At 39.6% G+C, this 17178-nt stretch overlaps 1 protein-coding gene across 2 annotated transcripts in view; it reads right to left on the bottom strand.

Annotated features, from left to right (window-relative positions):
- The window catches only part of gng12b (guanine nucleotide binding protein (G protein), gamma 12b), a 63147-nt gene that overhangs the window by 19037 nt on the left and 26932 nt on the right, over positions 1-17178 (bottom strand). Inside the window, exon 2 of one of the 2 annotated variants that reach the window (XM_017479913.3) lies at positions 1523-1566. The exons of the other annotated variant lie outside the window; for it this stretch is intronic. The gene's annotated coding sequence lies outside the window, so the exon portion shown is untranslated. The remainder of the gene's footprint in view (positions 1-1522; positions 1567-17178) is intronic. 2 annotated transcript variants of the gene reach the window in all.

The raw sequence follows: 17178 nt of genomic DNA, 5'->3' as shown, positions 1-17178 counted from the left end.
TGAACAATTTCCTGTTCCTAGTCACCCAGGTGTACTAAAAAAAATTATATACATCAATGTTCAAATATATTTTTCTAATATGAATTCATAGATGTGCCAATAATTATAGAACACATATTTAACAAAGATATATTTTTTTGATAAACCTGTGTTGTGTTTGCAATTGTTTGATATCCATGAGAGCAGAGTATTTTTGTGAATGTTTTTTTTTTTTTTTTAAAAAGATTTAAAAAAAAAATTCCTTTGCTCATATTTACCAAGGGTGCCAATATTAATGGAGGGCACAGTAACTGACAAACTGTCAGGAGACAGAAAGACAGTGCTGGCATTTCTATCTCTGTTTGTTGCTCCAATGTTTTCCAGAATTTCCAAGTAGGGTTGATATTTAAATTTAAAAAAAGACTCAAGGTTACTAGGAGTCTCTGACACTTGCCCGACTGAAGATGTTTCATATTTTCTGGACTGTGTGAAGTGAATAGAAATGAATCAGTGCTGCTGTCAGCGTAGAGAACAGGTCATCTACATTCCTATTACTCACTCCAACACACTAAGTTTACCTCTGCAAGCTGTAGCTTAGCTATTAAATTAGCTTGTTTAATACTACATACTTACAGCATTTCTCTCACAACTGGGTATGATATTAACTTCCAGCTTGCTTGCTGGACCCCATTCACAAGAGTCTGAGAATATAGGATGTGTTCTGCTAGTCTATATTGGTATTGTTTGTTTCAATTGTCCTAACTGACCATACCTAATGCTGCAGCTAGCTAGCTAAATATGACCTACTACTTTATATGGGTACAGCCATGATTATTATCTGGTATGGATAATGCATTTGTTCTCTGAAGAAATTTGTCACCTGAATGTAGGGGCCATCAGGAAGTTTGAGAATTTTACAGGTAGGCCTCTCAATTTTCCTCTGTGTGGGTTGGCATTTTTCTTTTCTCTTTCTCTCTCTCTCTCACACACACATGCTTTTTAGAAAACACACACACACACACACACACACACACACACACACACACACACACACACACACACACACACACAGTTTAGCAGACACTGTACATGTTATTGGTTCAGTCTGCTGAGTTTTGATTATCAGGTTCATGTGTTTGTGCACACGTGTGGACAAGGAGGAAGAGTATGCACAAGAAAAAAAATGACGGATGAACAAAGTGTTCAAAAATAAACAAACTTTTCCATTCCAAATCTGCTGTTAGTGATTGTGATGATGTGGTAAGCAGTGTTGAGAATGCAGCTACACAATGACTTAGCCTAGCTAAATAAGGCTAAAGAATCATAAGCATTCTTTCATATCAGAATCCTTCATTTTAGATGTTTGTGTTGTACTATAATCCTACATACTTCTTTGTCTCTCAGAACATTCACTAAGCTACTTAAAGGTAAATGGATGGAAGGAGATGACTAGCTAGAGAAATTGGTCCTAGTGTGATGGCCCTTTGATACTACAGTTAACAACCAAGCTCAATATTACTGTAGCTAGCCAGGTTATACTTACTTCTGAATTTTTCTGTTTACTGCAATGCTGATGATTCTTGACTTCTGAAACGAAAGGACCCGTGCTACTTGACAAAGTCTAATTTTGCATTGCTTACCAAAGAATTAAGTCGATGATCTATGAGATACATTATTGAAATACTATATATTAAATGTATATTAAAATGAGCTGAACAGATTTGTTTCACCTTTAGCATATTGCTTATTTGATTAATGTTTACATGAGAGCATACATAAAACAGGTGAATGATGGAGGAGGAAGCCATGGCACTGTCATATGAAACGAAGAAACTGTGCAGTGACATTAGAAGTTAAACCTATTGTATAATGCACATTACTCAGCAATGTCATTTACGACAAATGTAGGTGACCACTTAAAATACATTCCTGTGATGATATTTGTTTCCAGTCTGGCCCTGCCCAAATGATCTTCTTTAATCATCTTTGCTCATAATTAAAGGACTTTCATTATTTAGTGATTTTTTGATAAATCACTTGCAGAAATGAACAAGTCATGCTATGCTTCCTGCATTGTATTAATCTTGAATCTTTGCTGCAAGGTTTCTTTATATTTGTTTACAAAAGCCATAAATGAAAATGTGTCTTGCAATAAGGAAGGTGTGTGTTCTGGACCTTCCAGTTACAGTTACGCAGGAAAAAGCAGAAGGTGTCCATCGCAAATTGCGCAGTTTTTACTTTCTTTTAGGCCTAAGCTTCCAGTGACGTCTACCTTAGGTTGTTTCTTGAAGAGTATAGTGTAAATGCAGATATCGGCTATGGTCACTTTTAAAAGAAGATGTAAGCGGGTCGTCAAAAAAATCGGAACAGTCAACAAATCGGCATCAAGACCTGCGGTGTAAATGCAGCCTGCATGCACAAGCAAATCTGGTCATGTAACCTTGCCAAGAGAACACCAAGAAGTAAGCACATTCAAAAGTAAGATATTTATGTACATAAATATCTTACTGTATGTATTTATGTACAACAGAAGAGTTGAGCATAGACCCAAGTATGCATATTAAATGTGATTCTGTTCTTAATTTTCACTGCATAATTTTACCATAATATCATAAAATAAGACATTTGCATAGAACTTCCTCATACATTTGTAACTTTTTAGAAAGTCTCACGCTAAACATGACAATATGCACTGACATGGCGAAAACAGATTTGTGAAGTAAAAGACGATGTAGAAAGTAAATTTCTTGTGGCCAAAAATGGCATCTGATCCCCTGGTGGACTAGTGGCTAGCATGCGACGCTCTCACCGCCTCGGTCCGGGTTTGATTCCCGCTCAGAGAACCTACCCCAGCCACTGGAGGGTTGCACGAGCCAGGGCACTCTCAGTGCCAGTTCCAAGACTGGAAATGGGGAGGGTTGTGTCAGGAAGGGCATCCGACGGAAATTTTTTTTATAGATTTCACTCCTTATACAACAGCATATGACAACATATAACAACTCCTTATGACTACAACAGCAGGGGTCATAAATTTACCAGGACCCAAGAACATTTTGACTAGGGTTGCCAAGCTGAGACACAGAGCTAGTGTGTTGTGGCCGTAGCCAAAAGAGATGGATAATCTCAATGTGCAAATACTATATATTGCATGTCTGATTCCATGTTCATGACAATAACTGAAGTTAGAACCAACCGTCATGTTTATAGTGTGTAGTATTTTCTCAGGTCCTAAATAATAGTATAAAGTATTGGAGGGTTTTTTTTTCTGTTTGAATCTGTATTTTCAATCATAGCAAATAAGTTAGCCAACAATTTGCTTATTATTTGTCAAGTGTGTAAAAACACTTATTATGCCCAGGGAATAATGGTTCATTTTCCTTTATCTGCAATAATGCATTCAGTAACTAGCTCACAAACCTGGCATATGTTATTATATTTACCTAATTTTCACCCAAAGATACTTACAATTAACAGTAGATACAACAGAGCATACTAATGGTCTTGTTCAAGGGCCCAACAGAGAAATTTTAGTGATGCTGGGATTTGAACTCATTGGCCTTTCCATCCATAGTGCCATAACCACTGAGCCATTATTTGCAACGTACAAATGGGACTGACACATCGGACTTTTCACTTAATGAACTGTCCATCAATCTCCAGAATAAGACAGAAAAAAGGATATTAAATTATTAAAAGTATTAAGGTTGTGTGACTGCTCTCCCCACTTACCCACATGAAGTTACACGATCATTACAGCCCAAGAGGTACATCTTACATTAAAGTTGTACAGTAGCAGAAGGTAAGGGCTAGACAGGAAATGACCGGTGCAAATATCAATTCTCTTTCAACTGCACTTTCGTAATGAACAAGGATTATATACCCTATCTCACAGAGGTATCACAACCTGGTAGTACCTACTCAGCGAGGCATGGGGTCCCTTTCCAGAACCTTCAAACTGACCGTCACTCAGTGGTGGAATGATCTTCCAGCCTCAATCCGGACCACAGAATCTGTCACTTCAAAAAAAACGGCTAGAGACCCTCCTCTTCCATGAACACTTAACTAATTCCACACACACACACACACACACACACACACACACACACACACACACACACACCCATTATTTAAGAAAAATAACTTACACTGGATCTTACACCTCTACTCTGTGCACTTTGATTCTCTAAAACTCAATAAAAATCTTGCATAGTAGCACAAATTGCATTGTTCTCTGCTTGATATATTGCTTTGCTTGTATTTCCTCATTTGTAAGTCACTAAGGATAAAAGCCTCTGCTAAATGAATAAATGTAAATGTAAATATACGCCAATATTTTTTGAGGAAAGGGCACACACACACACACACACACACACACACAGATAGTTACGATTAAGAGGCATTCCAGTTTCTAAAAATAAAGGCAGAGGTCGTCAATGTGTCTGTGTTACACAGGGAGTAACAGGAAGCATGTGCAGCTCAGCTTTGAACCTTCAACAAAAAAACGAGAAAAGGAGGAAGAGACAGGGGCTATATCCCCCTCTTTCCCCAAATCTCTGGGCTAGGATATTCTTATTACTGCATGAATGAATGCGTTTAGGACGTGCCACTGTGTCCAAGTCTAGACAAGCAGACTAGACTTAGCTCATTTCAGAGGAATCTGGCAGACCCACTGTAGCACTAGACCGTGCCTTTCTCCCCACACCCTACAGCCGAAACTCAAACACAGCACTTATTTCTGACAAGGTGTATTTTTTTTTTAATCTTTCCTTGAAAACCTCACGGTGTCTTCAACTTCTTTAAATAAAGTTTCTCGGGTGCTCAGAGCTGTAAAAAAAAAAAAAAAAGACACCCACATTAGTATGAAAACCTTTCTTGTGTTTAGTATCTCTTTGCAAATGGGAAAATCTCTCTGCAAACACTCGCAATGGAAGAATAAATGCTGTATTTTTCCATTAGGGAAGTGTGCTTATGCATGCGTGAAATGCAACATAACCACAAGTACGCTGGCATTGCAGCGTGGCAGAGATAGTGCGTAATCAGGCTCTGGGTGTGCACCGAGGAAAAAGCATGACGCAAGCACTTGCAAGGACATGGGAGCGGAGCAGTCACCTTTCCCCCTAATCCTCATTCAGCATTCCTCTCAATACAGTCTACAAGATCGGCATACGGCCATTACACTAAAGGCCACTAGATGATTAGATGAACAAGGGAAAGGAAAATAATGCTTTAAGAAAGCGCAGGGAATGAAGCATGATCATTATTTTGTAACACCCCCCCACTACACTACTACATGAAGGTGTCATGTTCACATGTTCTGAGACAGTAGAGTGCATGTGTGGTCAATGATTGACCGTATAAAAAATATATATATTTAAGGGAGCCAATAAATAAAATCACAGTGCTTTAGAGCTCTTTCAATGCAATGCACTGCACAGGCTGACGTGTTTCATTTGCTAACTTCATTTTCCCTACATTTTCCCAGACTTTACTGATGCAGAGATGGCTGGATCGATCGCCTGATACACGACGTTTTGCATTAGTGTAACCATATTAGAGATACTGATCCCAGTGTGCTCATTACTATCCACCACACTATATGATCTTGTGATATTCTAATGTTAAGCACAATTAGCATCCGGGTCAGACGACTGTCGATGGAGGAGGCAAGCTTCCAAGAACCGTGTCAGTAATGATCCTGATAAGACTTATCCTACTTGCTTATCATTTGTTCTTCTACAGGTTCCTGTAAATACCACTTTATTTGAAGCGGTTCTGGAAACTGACAAACAGCTCGGCCAAATGAATGTGCAGTGCGTCGGCACGATATTTACAATCTCAGCATGTTTGTGGCTCTTTTGAGCTGATCGAGTCCAAGAGGTAAAAGAGATAAAAGGTAAAACCGATTATTTTTAGAAACTGGCACATGGCAAATGCACATTTCAGCACATAAAGTTTCTAGCTAAGTGGTTCTTAAAGTCAGACATGCAAATGCTGCAGACTCCTCATGAATGTCACAACAACACACACACATACTTGACTGAGACACACAGCATTTTACTTGCAAATGAGTGTAAAGATAAGAGGCATTCTAGGGAATCCTCGCACCATAAAAAGCACCTCGATGCTCATAAGGATCCAGAAATAAAAGAGAAGTAGAGACTAGGGGATGATGCACAGCTACAAACATGCAGGATGAAAGTGATGACACATCCCACAGGCATGACCGTGGAACACAAGCAGGTGATCCAGTCTCGACATAACGTGTCCTGGTTGATGCTCTTTTAATCACATCATCGTGCTGATCCTATTCAAATAATCTCAAATGGAATTCACATAAGATCTGGAAATGACCTGGATGCAAGCATCCCTTATGAGCAGGAGGAAAATGCTATATAATTATTAAAAGGACTGTATCTGATGACTAAATACTGCAAAACAGTGTTTCTGCTTGTTCAAGGTGTATATGTTTGTGGTTAGGGCTCTTCGTGATTATTTGTGCTGTTTTGATGATGTCACGATAATCAGCAGAACAGAAGTCAACCACACAATGATTCAAGTTTAGCTGGCTGTTTGGAAATTAGATTACTAAGACCTAAATGAAGAAATGTAGCCTGGTCGAAGTTTGGCTAAACTCGTGTCATTCTGAATCTGGTTTAATTATGCGATGTAACTGAGCAGAATCGGACTACTCCGAATTTAATGGCTGTAACTAACTATATTAGCTGTGAGCTTAGCAAACTATCTTAATTGCTCAACACCGAAGACGGTCACCCGTTAAAAACGAGGGTAGTCTTCCATGGCTAGTCGGCTAATGTTAGTTAACCAGGCAGGAACAGTCAGTCCATACAGGATTTCTCAGAGTTTGATGCTTGATTTTGCTGCAGCGTTTTTCAAAATTCGAGAGGCAGTTTGAAGAGGTTTTTTTTTTTTTTTTAGCTTTTTTTGCGGAAAACTACTTGAATTGGCAAAATTGCAATTGCACAAAATTGTTTTGCACGATCTTTCGCAGTGATATTTGTTGCTAAATGAGACCTTTTTGACGCATGTGAGTCGTAGGGGGCTTTGGCTGAATGCACGTTGTCAGATGATGCGTCTTCCTCTGCCCCATAAGAGTACAGCATTCAGCTGGAGATTGGTTAATATATTAAACCACACTGGCATGTCTCTGCAACTTTACTGAAGAATTGAAAGGCCTTTGAGGCTGGTATTCACAGAAAAGGTTTGTACTTAGACAAACCTACCTTGTTACCCTTTTAGCCTTGTAGCTGCAGTGTAAAACTACATCAGACGACAACCGTCTTGGCTGATCAACTACATCTGGGGTAAGGGGGAAATTGTGTAAACTGTTGGCTTCTTTGTGCTCTGTGCTTGAATTGGATTTTGCCTTACTAGCAAGTCATGTCTGATAAAAGCTCTTGCCAAATTTAGATGTTAATGCATCCCTAGTGAGAAATGCCTGACTTGTATTCGTAACACAGTCCCCTTTCACCCAGTATGAGAGAACTGGATCCATGTCTATTGCTACATGTCAAAGCAATATTTGAACGAGAAAATCCAGTCTGGAAGGAAGGAAGGAAGGCACTGACAGCCCATGGATCCACGGTCACGAATCATGCATGTGTCATGTGGCCTACATTTTGCAGAAAGGGAGATTTGCGTTCCGGAAGAGTCCATGCATTCACAAAGAGATCAATGACGTTAACAATACAGCACCTAGTCACACAAACTCCACTGGGGCTTTTTAGACAGAAGGGATGAACTGAAAAACAGAGATGGTTTAGACACAACTTTACACAAACAGAGATAAGAGGCACATCAACAACTTCTGTCACTAAAGGGCAATAAGATGAGTCACATTACTGAACGCAGGCTAACGTAGGGGGAAAGTCCCAGAAGCAGGTGAAAATGGGGGCTATTGTTTTAAAACAGAGAGACAGAGAGAGCGAGTAAGAGCAGGAATGAGAGTGATCTAATCATGCCATCATTGGGAGCATTCTGGTCACTCCAGAAGGGAGGGTGGGGGTGTGAAATCACCACAGCTCCCGAATCTTTCCATAAAAGGCATGCTGTAGTACTCTATTGTGTGTGTGTGTGTGTGTGTGTTTGTGTGTGTGTGTGAAAGAGAGAGACAGTGGGCATCTATGGTGAAACAAAGATGAGTACAATTGCATGAATGACTAAACTCTACCCATGTTGGCAAGATTCCTGCAGAGCAATGACAAAAAAGAACTAAGGGAGAGCAAGATGACATGCAGAAGAGCGCATGCGCGCGCACATGTGCGTGTGTGTGTGTGTGTGTGTGTGGCTAAGCTGACCTCAGTAGAAAGGGAGGTGGTGGTAAGTAAAGAGGAAGTAGATCTGGATTCTCTGAAATCTTTTGGGGCTGATCAGAAGCCACCTGAATCTTGCACATTCTTTGGGGCTTACACACTCTCACATGCATGACATTTAATTCATCGAATATTATAAATAAATATAAACAAATAAAGCTAATGCTGTACTTATATGTTCAATTCCTCCTAGGACAAATCAAAGAAGAATAAAGAGAGTGTAAGAGTAAAAAAAGAGAGCTGAAGGGGCACTGATGTTTCAAGCTATTGTTGTTTTTGCTATTATTGTTCTTCCCAAGATGTATTAGTGAATTTCCACTGCAGAAACCTTTGAACAAATCTAGGAACTATTGCAAAAATTCAGGAACATGTCCACTACAGAAACTAGGGTTAATTTTGGCTATTGAGCCATAGTTCCAGGAACCTTTTAAGTTCCTGTTGGACAGGACTGAAAATTGTTGACTGGCTGAAAAAAGAGAGAAAAAGTGAAAAAGACAGACAGAGAGAGAGCAAGAGATAGACAGAGTGTGCAAAATAAAATATGCAAGAGACAGTGTGAATGTGCAAGAGAAGGACAGTTTACAATACACTGACTGTTCAAGAGAAAGACAGAATGTGCACAAGAAAGAAACAGCGTGGAAGTGTGAGAGTGCATGAGAGAGTGTCTCTCAAGAAAAAATGAAAACATGAGATGGAACTGAGCGTGTGCAAGAGTAAAAAAAGAGTACAACACACAGCAAAGAGAAAGAGAAAGAAAGAGAGAGAGAGATGTTGCTGTGGGGCAGTTCTCAGTTAATCTTTAATCGGTAATGGGAAGCTGGAGCTGAGCATCAGGCCTGTTCAGTTCCTCCTGCTCTTCTGGGAAATGGCAGATCAGAGTTTCACACTAACTGAAAATTAAACGCTTCCCTGAACAGGTGGGGCCTAAGGTATCTGCAGTCACAGCCTTGAAAAAGAGGGGCCAGCCAGGGGGCAGCTGATGTGTGACAGGACAAAATCTGGCTGAAACAAACCCAGGAAACACAAGGGGAATTGCACAGATCATTTTTCTTTAAAAGAGAAATAGATACAGAAATAGAGTTTGGTTTGTTTCTGCACACTCTTACACACTGTGTAATAGGAGACCTCTTCACATTTAACTGGTATTTATTTTGTTGACACATTAAAAATGTTACACATAAATAAAACCATATCATTAGTACTGTGGTTATCAGATACTACTTGCAGTATATATTTCTGCTTTGTTTTTGGTTTTTCAATACAGATACAGATCTTCCTTTCTGTGTAACACAGCTGACTATTAATGAAATGGCTGACTGGCATGATTAAGTGCCTATTTGCATGCATGTGATGCAAGCAAAAGGTCAAGGTTCACATTGTGCGTCAAACGTGTGAAAAGAGCTGTCTAAATAAAGCTTATTGTAGTGATGTGTGTTGTGTGGCAGTGCTGCGCTGCCATGTGGAGGCCGTGTGCTTGACCTGTTTCTGGAATGCACGGAGTAGGCAGCCTCTGTAGGGGGGCTCTCAGGGGGGGCTGTGGGAGTTAGCAACTGATAAAGCCTTCAGTCAGACAGCAGAGAGATGGAGAGAGCGTAGGAAGATCCCTCCTCTCAGTATTAAGGTCACATAGGAAACCTGAGTAAAGGATAAACGTTTCCTGTTGTTTTCACAGCACTGATCATCTCCAAAGCCCTGATCAATGAGCACGAATGCTAGTTCAGGGAATGGGGAAAACAAACCAATAAACAACCCACACATGCACAGAACACTGGGTTATCACTCATATATGAAAATATGAACAGATTTTATGTGTTTATTGAACCAGTGCAGTGTCGTGAGCTCTCGGGTAACGGCTGTGGTGATCACGCAGCCTGCAGGCGCACGGAGGAGCCATAAAAAATAGGAGGCCACGCGGCGGAAATGCCACACCAACAGAGCCGCAATTTATGATGGATAGAGTACCTGCTGACAATCACGTTCTCACATGGCACGGACACAGCACGATGCACACTGAGTGGGAAAAATGCAAACATATATGAATAAAGTACGTATGCAGATTTAGCCTATAATACCGAATAATATAGTCATGACAACTACACACAGAGAAAGCCGATGTAAGACCAAAGACCAAATAAAACGAGTGCTTCTCTGCAACAAAGTGGTCTGTAGTGATGTTATACTACACTAAGACAGTACTGGATGTTATGTACGCTCTAACAGAAATGAAGACATGCGTATGTGTAAATCTGTGTACAATTATCAGAGGCCTTTTAGGCCATAATTCAAATTTCTCATGCACACAGACACAAATACAAACATGCACACAGGCATGCTCATAATTTCACACACACATTAAAATAGTCCTACACATTATTAAACCTCCTACACACGCCAAGCCTTTTACACATACCATCCTCTCGCACATACAATCAAACTCTAACACACACTGTCAGACTCTCTTACACACCATAAAACCTAACAATCATAGTGTTATTTAGGTTTAATACTGTGTGTATAAGATGTTTAATGTGTGTCAGGGTATAATAGCATGTGTGTGCAAGAAACAGACAGATTATGGCCTAAAGGCCTTCTCATATACAATACCATGCTCACACTAATCTGGCTATGCATGTCTAACTTACATAAACATGTAGTTGTTCATTCCACTCTGAGAAGTTTGTAGGACCATGAACAAAACAATGTCTCTCTCTCTCTCTCTCTCTCACACACACACACACACACACACACACACACACACACACACACACACACACACACCAGGCTGTCTCAGATGTTGGATGCTGGGAAGGGGGGGACCTTACCCTGACTATGCATCAGCTAAAATTACAGCACATAGATAATTTGTGACATGAAGGCCGAGAGCTACTGAGAATTAAATGTTTTTGAAGCAAATTATTTTCAGTCTTTGTAGATCAAGCATTAATAATTTGACGACAAACAAACCAACAAAGAGCGCATTCGTTTTGCTTGAGACATGGAGTGGCTGGCATGCAGCAAGAGAGGCAATAGAGGTGTGTATATCCTAAATGTTTTTCCTGATGACAGAGACAACTATAAACTGTTATTATTATTATTATTATTATTATTATTGTTAAATAATAGAAAATGAGTTGCTTGGAGGAAGGAACAATTATTTTGTTACACTGTTAGCTGCTCTACTCTATGTGAAGTATATTTTATTTGGGTTCTATCACTAATCTCTAATGTCTTTTTAGGGCTTAAACTCAAGATTATTAAATGATAATTCTATTAAATGATAATTATAGAAATAGTAGAAGGAATATTTGACTAGGGTTCTCAGACCTAGTCTCGTACATAGTCACTATCACACTCATATCTATATAATGCACATATCTTTGCCTTTCGCCTTTTTTATTAGGTAATATTTTTTTTATTTATTCAAAAATAATCTGTGCTGAAACAGGATTGGGCCCTTACTTCCAGTGAAGATAAATCTTAATGCTTGAAAACACCTTAAAGACATTCTACCCAATTGTGTGCTTCCAAGTTGTGGCAACAGTTTCGGGAAGGCGCAAATATGGGTGCGATGGTCAGATGTCCACATACTTTTGGCCATGTAGTCTACTTGATGTCATCATGTGTATTTTCTTGCTGTTTACTCAGTCGCTCCTGACATCTAAAACAAATCCCAAAACTTTACCATACATTTGAACTGTAAGTAATAATCCTTATATGAGGATTTAAGAATGCACATGAATTGTGTGGTCCCCATGTCTATCAAAAACCAAGACAGTAAAGCACATCTTTCCCTGAGCTGTTGTGTTGAATGGAGCATCTGGGCTTAGGTGCCTTGCCAGAGAGGGCACATTGGCTGAGGTCACAGAAAGGTTATTTTGAGCTAGCGCCCTCCGGTGGGATTTCAGGCTCCTGTCTGCAAAGCTAGGGATTGAGGCAAAAACCTGCTGTTCTAGTTTCTAGTGGAAAAGCCTAACGCACAAAGCCACCATCAGCCAAAGTGCAAATTAGATACAGCAGCAAATGTCAACAATCATGGCTGAGTAATGCCGCAAAGAACATTTTCATTGGGGGGATGACACCGACTCCATATCCAGTATCGTTACCATGCTGATATCAGCAGACAATCAGATGTTGGATCAACTAGTGGAGTAAAAAAGATCAAATCCAATCTGATTCTGTAACAAATCTAGCCTGAACATATCACAGAACTGCTTGTAGTGCAAGATGATATAAACAGACATAAAATCTACACTAAGGCGCTACACTAACGTCATCCCATGGCGATAAAAGTAATCTGCAGGACAATGTTTAATCTGTCTTGGGTGCTTTTTGTGATGAATATGTAAGGTAATAAAATGTTACAGTAGATAGAAGTGGGTAATGGATTGGACCACTATAGTTCTTTAAAAGCATCAATGTCTGCTGAGTACTACTGAGAAATAAACGTAAACAAAAGAAATGTAATATTTGGGATGGTTGACATCAACGGTTCATGATGAATGTGAAAAATGTTATTATGGAGCCCAGCAGAAGGTACTAAAGTTACCATAACAACAATGAAATATACTAAATTTGCACACATTTGCACTGTGATACTTATGATATTTTAGCTGTTTGTAAGAAAACGGTTATTTGATTAAATATATCAGCAGCTTTGTGTAAGTCAGGTTGATGAGTGTGTTTTATTTTACATGGCTGTAGAGTGTTTTAGCAGATTGTGTAGAAGAAGAAGAAGCCTTTATTTGTCACATATACATTACAGCACAGTGAAATTCTGTTTTGTGCATACCCCAGCTTGTTAGGAAGTTGGGGTCAGAGCGTAGGGTCAGCTATGGTACAGCGCCCCTAGAGCATATATAATTTGGCCTTGCTCAAGGGCCTAATAGTGTCAGCTTGGCAGTGCTGGTGTTTGAACCCATGACCTTCTGATCAGTTCCACAGATACAGATCAGTAGTGACTTACTATCCAGTGACAGAAAGGCTTCAGTATCGGTATTGTAAAATAAAAAGTGGCACTGTGCCACTTTACAGAATGAATGCTTTGTATCGTGATATAGCAGTGTGCACCTTGTATGTATTGTATATATTCCAGATATTCTCTATTAATAGATTTACACAATTCATATGAAATGAAGACATTTTCTGAACAGTGAATTGTTCGAGAACAATACAAATGTATAATTTGGAAATAATTTAGATCTGCTTCACCACACCACTTTGAGAAGTTATGTATGTATATATATATAAATATATATATATATATATATATATATATATATATATATATATATATATATATATATATATATATATATGATATTAACAGCAATCCATTATTTTCACCTGTCAGGCATTTTTATCCAAAGCAACTGGCAAATGAGAATGAATACACTCCAAGCAGCTGACGGTTAAGAGCCTTGTTTGAGGTCCCAATAGAGGTTCTCTGGCAGTCCTACATTTATGAGCTCAGACCCATAATCACTGAGCTGTGAAAATTAATGCACAGGATTTGCATCCAAGTATTACAAAAATAATCGTTATATTTATAATTACAATTACTTTTTAACCTGTGAATTAAAGCTGAAAATCTATATTTCGATCACATCTTGATTGCTTTTATCCCAGCAAAAGCATGCTTAACTTGTATTTCCTCTTGCTGGCCACAAACATTACAATTGATGAATTGAAACAATGAGCATTTCCTGAATCAACAACCAGCACATGTACACATGGAGGCACCTACACTGTGCTAGCTTGTGTCTGGGTCATTTGTCTCAGCAGGGTTTTTATGGTTGGTGCAGGGGGTACAGTACAGGAATAGCAGCTTTTTAACGGTCCATTCCCCTATGCAAGACTCATCCATATTATGCTCCTTAGAGACTACAGGAGAGCTCTGCTGTATGAGATGGGAGTACTCATTTTGTAACAGTCCAACCCAAACTCTGATGGATTGGGAGGGTTCATACAATTACTTCTCAATAAGTCAAGGACAGAATGGCACTGCCATGCAATTAAAGCTCACTAATTTGGGGTTTGGCAAATATTTCCTTTAAGTCTGTCCACGGTGGGGCACAGCTTTACAACACACACCAACAAGAGGAATGTCAGGCATGTCACGAAAGTGGAGAGGAAATATTTTTCAAGTGAAGCCACATCACTGGGGCCACATCATTCTTCCACAGTGACTTAAAGCAAACTTAAAGGTCTGGTTCTGGGTAAAGCGGGCCACATTCCTATGCAGACATGCACACCTTATAGGAAAGGTGGATGTACAAAACAGAAAAATGCAGGAGGAAATATGTCAGAAACTTCTCTGTAACTTCCCCAGACTATCACAGAGAAGTGTAGTGCTCACGAGACAATATAAACACAAAGCATTCGTTATGAGTACGGTATGAAATGCTGGCAGATAAGAACACTAACCCTACACATGCACGCAGACATAGATATGCATACACACAGACGCCTGCATTCACACAAACAGGCAGACTTATACACACACACACACAGGTCCACATGCTTTCACAGACTTACAGGTGCCAACACACTTCGTGCATGACTCATTATCAAACAGTGCAGCATGGTGGCTCAGCCGAGAGACCATGCTGCACTGTTTGAAAATGAGTTTTGAATAAAAATGGTAAAAATTAATATTGCAACAATGAAACAGCGGTCTGAGAAATAAATATTTTAACGCAATTGTACCAAACTGAATGTTCAATTCAATTCAATTTTATTGTACAGTGTTTTTTTACAATGGACATTATCTCAAAGCAGCTTTACAGAAATATATAAACACAGGATACAGATTTTAAGTGTGTGAATTTGTCCCTAATTATCAAGCCAGTGGCGACAGTGGAAAGGAAAAACTCCCTAAGATGATATGAGGAAGAAACCTTGAGAGGAACCAGACTCAGAAGGGAACCCATCCTCATCTGGGTAACAACGGATAGTGTGAAAGTAAAAGAGAGTTCATTATGGTTTTATATGAAGTCTGTTTGTTGAACTAGTCCACTGTTCAAAGGAGACCCGAGTGCAAAACTGCATGTTGTAATTGCAGTCCTGGGGCCATAGCAGCAACCATAGTCCCAGCAACCACAGTGAGAACATCCATGTGTAATTGGAGTTGATGAGAGCTCCATCCAGAGGTAGGGCATCCGAACGAATCAGGCATGTCCGGAGAGCAGAAAGGATCAGGATCACTAGCATCTCCATAAAATCATGTGTGGCTCAACAGAAGAATGTGAGCTAACACTTCCTTTGAGCAGCTCCATACTCCAAAGAAATCATCAAACACCTTGTCTATAATGATGTCTCTGTGTTGTGTATAAAAGCTGAAGTGTTGAACTTTGTATGGTACTTTGAATGCTCTTAAAGTTGAGAAGTAAACCAGTAGAATCACGTGTTAGTGTTTTTACACTATTTTATTTAGGACATTATCATATCGTGTGACGGAAACAGGTCAGCTCTTAACCTGCTCAAAACACAGGAGAATTCTTAGAAACTCAGCAGTACGCATATACACACCTGTGCATGCACGTACACACACACACACACCAATACTGACCCACAAAAAAGCATGTGCACACAGAGACACATAAATGAAGACTAGTGCCTGCAATGCACAAGCTCTTTTCAGTATTAACAATGTTGTACCTGACATATAGCATTACGGCATAAATACAAAAGCCCTGTTGACCTACATTTGGTGAAAAGCATAACAGATCAAGCCAAGTGTTGTACAAGGAACATATGTTGCAGACAGACATCTAGGACTGCTGGATTCTCTCCAGTGTTCACACACAATGCAGAACAGAGTACATTCATAAACACAATCTACATTTCCTCTTTACGCCTTGCTCAGAGCTAACTGTAAGCGCTGAATCACCTCTTATTACGGGACTTGATGTCTTTACCAAAAGACTTACTCTCTTATTGCACTGCTGCAGTCTGGAGAAATTATTTATCATCCTAATTAGTCATGCAGATCTACAGAGTGCCAAAAGACTCAACTGTGAGGCTTCTTTATTACACACCTGACTCTATTCACATACAGGAAGAACTTGGGAAAATGCACTACTAAGATCGTCTCCAGAGGTTTCTTTGAAATGTCATACCAAATCAGTAAAGGTCAAATAAATGTCACCAACAAACACACTTGTGTGTTTTTGTTTTGTGCCACGTGCACAATGACCTAACAGATACGACTGATAATACAAGACGATTAGGGACTCGGCTAATACCCATGACCGATAAGACACTGGCTTTTGTCACTTTCATAATTGCAGAAGCTGTTTCAAAGGTGTGTGTGGGTGTCAGAAAGAGACCATGAGGTCAATTTCAACACAGTAGCATGACATGTTAAAAGGTTAGGCAATTATCACAAGGGTTATAATAACTTAAGGTACTTTCTCACCTATTAGTCAGACAGTACACAGTGTGTGGTCAAATTAAAAGGAAATAACCAAAACACCACACAGTGTCTCGACAAGCTGTTGGACCAACACGAGCTGCCAAAACAGCTTCAATGCAACTTGGCATAGATTCTCCAAGTCTCTGGAGATATACTGGAGAGATGAATGCCATTCTTGTGAAAAGATTTTCCTTATTTAGTGTTTCGATGATGGTGGTGTCTAACATGGCACTGCAAAATCTCCCATAACTGTTCGATTGGGTCGAGATCTGGCACCTGCGAAGGCCATAGTGTATGATTTCCATCATTGTTATACTAATCAAACCACTGAGTGACCTCCATGCCCTGTGGATGGGGGCGGGGTCATCCAGGAACAGACCACTGCCATCAGGAAAGAAATGTTTCATTGTAGTAGTGTGGTGATAAGCATGCCTAATATTCTCTTTCTTTCCTGAA

Source organism: Ictalurus punctatus, chromosome 11 (assembly GCF_001660625.3).
Source record: "Ictalurus punctatus breed USDA103 chromosome 11, Coco_2.0, whole genome shotgun sequence".
NCBI classification, from domain to species: domain Eukaryota; kingdom Metazoa; phylum Chordata; class Actinopteri; order Siluriformes; family Ictaluridae; genus Ictalurus; species Ictalurus punctatus.
This window is presented reverse-complemented; position numbering and strand designations above follow the sequence as displayed.